Genomic DNA, 6,546 nt, shown 5'->3' with positions numbered 1-6,546 from the left:
CGCCTGCGTTCATGTCAACCTATCACAGCCAATTTTATTTCCCTTTCACAATTTTGTGTAGTTACGAGGAAAGAAGCCAATCGTCTGGGGAATTGAAGCGTGGAGCAGTACAACGTAAAGGGCCTCTTTTTTAATATTGAATGAAAATATGTGTATCCAACACGGCCATAAAATGATATTGGCGCTTTTAAACCAGTAAGATAAAGTACCGTGTTTAGGAACTCCTGAGACATGTTCTTTTAGGTTTGGTTTCAATTCAGAGGATTCACGCGAAAACGTTACACCTTCGCTATAGGTAGTGCCAAAATGGATTTCTCTGGAATAGTTTTTACCATGCAAGGATCTTAGCATTGAGCAGAGATCTGGACACATCGGCGTTTTCGTTTTACCCCTTGTTAAAAAATTGGCCGCGTATCTGCTCCTTTCGTTGCAAATGTCGTCAAAAGACGATAGTCTTTATAGACTTTTGCCAAGTAAATACCTCCCTTCGCTTTCGCGCTCACCTCTAATGTCGTTCCTCTTGCTTCGCGCTAGTCCCAAGGTAAAGGCGCCAAAGGTTTGCTTAAATCATTTTAAATTTCGCGCGTTCCACTGCTCGAAACCAGGTGTCTCGATGCCAACGCTGCCGTGCGGCGAAGACACGCGTGAATCGCGCCGCCCTACTTCAACGTTTATAGAACCGCGTTTCCCTACTCTACGTGCATTGCAAGCAGAACGCGGAACCTATCTAGTGCAAGGAGGTTATACTATAACCTCCTTGATCTAGTGGAACCTTTCGTAACTGTTGCCGCTTGATTCCTTAAAATGCCGCAAGAAGCTATAGTGGCGCGGGCGACAGCAGGCGACTGCAAAGTGAATTTTTTTTTTTTCTGGAGTTCATGAAGTATTTAATTTCGCCAAAGTCAAGCATGTATAATTTTTTTGTAAAGGAACACTGCAAACAACACTTCTGTATTAATTTGTTCGCTTATATTTGGGTAATGTCTTGTTCTTCTTCAACAATGTTGACAGGTATGAACATTACACCGGACTTAGACGGGTAGATTTATCTGTGACTATATAAGACCATTGCGCCGGCGTTGTTTTATTTTGGCCGGGTGGATGAATCGAGTCACAGACAGACAGACGGACAGACATACAGACAAAACAAAATTTCTGGGTTTAAGTAGCCCAAGAAAGACAATCGTCTTTAAAAAAATTGGTCGCATATACTAGGATTGGACCGGAACTCTCGTTGGCCGCAGAAGAACGCCTTAGCATTTCAGCCCATGCGGCGGATTGAGCTCTTCTTGTGGAGCAAGTGGCGACTATTTCGTGGCGTAAGCTGCACTGGCCGAGGTTGAGCAGTTTCGGGTGGCTCCTGGAGATCCGTGCTGAGCATGCGCGAGGAGCAGTGATGTCACACGGCGCACAGCTGGCGCACCGGAACCAACGCCGCCACGCACGCTTCTCCGCTCTGCGCATTCCAGAGGAGTGACGTCATAGGCGCGGCAGATGCACTAGAGCCGGCGAGTGCCCAGCTGTGCGCCTCCGTTGCGCAGCAGCAAAGTCTAGCACTACAGCGGAGCCGCTTGATAGCGCCTCTCCATTTCTGCGCATGCGCACAGGTATCAGGGGGGGGGGGGGGTGGTAGGTATAATAAAGCGGGCGTTTCCTATACAACCAGGAAAGGTAAGAAGAACCAGCTGAACCTTAGCTCACGCTACGTATACCCTAGCATAGCCGAGCTACGCCACTGGTAATGTTTTTCGTGTGGAAATAGAACTTTTTCTTGTGAAAGTAACCAAATGGTGAGAAGCACACTGCCATGGTGGGACCTGAACCCACTGTGGTCGGATTACACATTAGATGCGTTACCAAATCGGTTAGTTCCCCTCGATTTTCTTGCACGTTTATTTGACTCTGAATGTTTCGTGCGCTTATGGGTAGCAGCCAGCGGCATTACGACTATTGGGCTCCAAGGAAAGCTTTTTATAAACAATCAGGCCTTCACTCGAACTGGTACCCCCTGTTAGCAGCAGTTGGCTAGCGGTAAAGCAAGTGCTACCGAAACTGCAATAGCGGGGACCGTTTCTATGTCGACAGTCATTCAGAATGGGGAACGAGGGGCCACGTAAATGGCCAAAGAAAGCAAGCAAATTTGTCAATGACGCCAATTTTCGCGTAGGAAGAATGTTTAGTTATTTCTTGAAGAACAAATGGGAAATCTGGACTGTTTAACAGAAAAAGAAGCATTAAACACGCCAAATGGTGGGGCCTAATGAGGGGTGTTGTGGGATCTAATGACATAAATATTGAGAATCGAATAAGGTTATTAACGGTCTGCATCGTAATTACCCAGTTTGTCTTAGTAGCGTGGAATAGGAATTGAGGGTGGTGTTTTTAAGTCCTAACCCCTTTGTGTAGGTGTACAGACTCGTACACGCATCGCAGAAATCGCCAAAAGTTGTTTGACGCGTGAAAAAAATTCGGCCAGTCCAATTTGTTGAATGTGTAAATATTGACAATTTCCTAACCGCTAGGCACGATATTTAGGAGTTTATTGAATACAAAATGGTCCAAAAAAATACTTCAGGTTAGGTTTCCTTACAGATATGAATGCTAGATAGCACCCCTGGGCCTTCTTCAAATAATACCTTGCTGGGTAAGAATATCAGAAAGATCCAGTAGCGGTAACAACCAATTGTTATGAAACGCGCCCCGTAAACATGTTCAGCAAAGCAGTAATAGAGAAATGGCAATCTTCCCTGCTCGCTTCTACTGACAGCGGACATCTGAAAACAGGCTTCATTAAGTGAGTATAAAACCACCACTATAAAATCCTATATTCGTACGCTTTTGGCATTGGAATCATATGTTTCGCCACAGAAGAAGACCGGTTCGGTTTCTATACTAAAGCCTTCCTATCTCTAAAAAAAACCCCGGGCCATCCCATGCACTCACGTGAAACCTGTGGAGGAGTGAAGCACGCAGTGTATAAGTGTATTCGGCGCCTTGGCGTTTCTGCCCACGGAGATGAAACTGTTGAGGGGGGGGGGCGTAGAGGTATAAATCTTTGCTGTAAAAGTCTTGTGTCTTTGAAGCACGACGCGTTCTGGCGCGAGGCGTTGGAAAACGAGTGTCCGGGTGTGTTCTTTTAGTACGCGTTACGCTCTAGCGTGAGGTGTTAAAAAACGAGTGTCCCCTTGTTTTCATACCGTGACTACATAGAGGAACGACGACGATGACAGGAGGCGCTGACAGCCCGAGCCCCTGAGGGGCTTCGCCCATAAAAATCGTTTTTTTTTTTATTTGAGCTGGCTAGCCCATCTGCCGTGATGCCGACGGCTGGCACACGGTGTCGCTCACTCTGCGATAGTCACATAAAAACCCAGAAACAGCTATAGGCACTCTCCGAAACGAACCATCTGTAAAAGTACCCCGTACCATCTATTGACCGTTATTGCAATTAATTGATCCGAGGATGACCCTGAACTGTACCTAAAAAGAAAAATTCTAATGGCTTGGTGGAAGTTCGGGTAATGCGTGGTCATCGATTACGATGAGACCGCTCGGAAGGTAGCAAGAGCTTCAAAATTTTTCCCATGCATTTATCAATTGGGTCGAATTGCCAGATTCAACATCTCGACTTTGTAAGGGGCAGCACTGTAGCTTTCCATTTGTAACGGGCAGCGCTGCATCTTTCAGCCCTCTTGCGCTTCATGCCTTTAAATGCGTGGCCAGCATTTTTAATACCATCTACGGTGAGGGCGTCGCCCTGAAGTATTCCGACGGTTTGTGTACCGCGACAATCAAGTGTAGGCGGCAAGGTCACAGTGAATTCCGCCGTGGGTGGGGCGATTGCCGCTTAGTACAACCCTCACGTGGCTACAGTCCCTCCGCTGTTGTTAGATGTAGCGACACCCAATGATAGTGCAACTTGCGGTGAAGATTCAGCTGAAAAAGCAAGAGCAGCGGCTCAGCAGCTTTCCTCGTGCTCGTGAGAGGACGTGTTCCTCAGCCTACGTACAGCGTCAGCAATACGCTGACCACCATTTCATGAAGATGCTGAGTCATTTTAGCCGACCGAGCGCAATGGTGACGAGAGAAAGATGCGAATGGTCGCTGATTTCTCCGTGTGAGCCCAAATATGCTGCATCGCCTTGAACACTTCGTCGACGAAGGCATCAGCATGTTGGGTTACACAAGGTCGTGCAACGTGACAGGCGAACCAGTCGGGAATTCGAGTCTATGCGTGTTTTCGCAATCCGCGACGAATGACGCTGCAATATTGAGCGTAAAAATCCATGAAAGCAGTATACCTTTCCCCTGGCAACGGCGGACTCAAAGCGGGAGGCATGCTATATCCTGCCTACCCTGCAACAAAATCGCTTGGTGAATTGGGGCTGCCAATCGTAACGCTGTAAACCTTCTACCTTCCTCATCGCCAGCTAGGACTTATAGAATATACGCAGGGTCCTATTCCAGCTCGTTACAGTACAGTCATATAAATGAACAACATGTGTGAGAGCCACTTCACTTGAGTTGCCCTAAACGGTTGACTGAAAGGCTGAGAGCTTGAAAGGAGTGTATGACGCTTCTGTGGATAATTTATCGAGAAATATCCGCGCGGTATGATGGTGGTCACGGTTACGAGGTTATTAACAGGGAAGTTAGAAATTACACTCGCCCCGAGTTACTCCCGTTAAGCACACCCGCAGGCGAAAAAGAACGTCACTGCACTGCGTGATATATTGTGCTTGATACAGGAGCTTTTGCCTCCATATATACTACAGAATGCTCTTTTATGAGCAGCAGCGTTGGACTTATTAGTGGTATTATCATTTGAGGCCGAGTTCGACTGTTAAGTGGGCTGAAATACAAACTCACAGCATCGCGCGCGTCCTAAATTCTCAACCACTTGTTATATACAGGGTATCCAAGCTATCATCCACCAAGATTTTACAAAAAAAAAAAACAGCAATGGCATTACTCAGAGAAAACCTTGTGCATTAGGTTTCCGGTACACTGGAGTAGCGGCCAGCAATTTTTCTCGTGAATGAGACCTAATTAATTAATTGTAATTGATTATCTAACTCAAAAAGTACCATCTAATTTATGGAAGTGTCAATGATGCACTTGAAGGTACTATGGCGGTTACGCTTAGTGGGAACACGGGAGCGCGTGGCATGAACTACTACTAAAGCATCTTAAAGGCGCTTCGCGGAAGCAGCGCGCATGCGCGTAGCGGGGGCAAGGAGAATACAGATCTTGTCGCACGCATCGCGTCATCACGCGGCAGCGCGTCGTCTCCTACTTGCGAGCTGCCGCCGCTCAACAAGCAGTGGACAATGCCAGTGGCCACCGTGAACGGCAAAAATAAATACTGCAGCACCGGAAAAAAATCTCAGAGATTTCTTTTACGCTCGAACAAAACGTTTGATGCAGGGAAGCAGAACGAATCGCGGTCTTTCTCTACGACGCGCATCGTCATTCTGCAGCCATGAAGATCGCTAGCAGGAGCCGACACTGCGAGCTGCGAGACAAGTTGCAGGCGCTTGGGCGTAGCAATAAGTTCAACCAACGTCGTTGATTAAACTACAGCTCAGTTTCTCGAATGTTCATTTGGAAGCAAAAAAAAAAAAGTATCTCTAAAGGAGTTATCGCTGGCTCAAGTGCACCATAACTTGTCCTAATAGTTTTTGTAACTCAAACATGGAACGATGGCTGGGCCTACCAGGCTAGCGTATGCTCGCGTATCCTCAGCCAAGATTTGAAATTACGCCACGACATTCGTTGTATTCTGCCCGCTGAAGGAGGCGCGTGCTGCACGTCGGCGGGACGTTAATACCAGATAGCTTGCGTGATTTCGCGTGCGGAAATAGGTCTGTGGGGATATAATAAAGCGCTGCTGATGACCCGGGAGCATATAAACAGTGTAAAAATACATTCACTTGAAGGTATGCGAAAAACGTAAGATGCATTCTTAGCTGCCATGCCACCCCTCTCAACAAATTTCATTGATGAGACCGAAAAGTTTTCAGCTCGGCTTCACTGCCGAACTTATGATACTTTCATTGACGCCCAGACGGGGAAGTCACGTGTTTGTTTTGCTAGAAAACCAAGTACAGGACTCTACCATATCGTCGTGGTTGTTCCCTGATATCAGCTATGCTAGACCGGGAAATAAATATGATTTGAAATCGCGAAGCTAGCTTTCCGTAATGCTCTCAGTCGGGGGGGGGGGGGGGGGGGGGGCTTCACTGCACAACAGGTTAGCTAGCTTTTCCATGTTAACAAAGGTCCTCCTCAACCTGCAGCAAAGCTAGTTATACCGCGATCCATAGCTATCAGGTGACAAAAAATACACAAATTCAGAAGCAAACTAGGAGCTACTTTTATTGACATGTAGCCTTGCACAAAACGCACCAAGATACAAAAAAAATAAGGAACAGAAGCATCGCACGGCCGATACTCGCTTTTTTGGTTTCGAACGAGGTTCGTAATAGGCTGAGATTTGTGCTTATTTACGCCCACGCAGGTTAAAGTTCTGTAGATTGCGACGCC

Source organism: Haemaphysalis longicornis, unplaced genomic scaffold, assembly GCF_048455015.1.
Source record: "Haemaphysalis longicornis isolate Haplotype H1 unplaced genomic scaffold, Haemaphysalis longicornis Haplotype H1 scaffold_10, whole genome shotgun sequence".
In the NCBI taxonomy this organism is placed as follows: Eukaryota; Metazoa; Arthropoda; class Arachnida; order Ixodida; family Ixodidae; genus Haemaphysalis; species Haemaphysalis longicornis.
Note: the sequence above shows the minus strand (reverse complement) of the source record.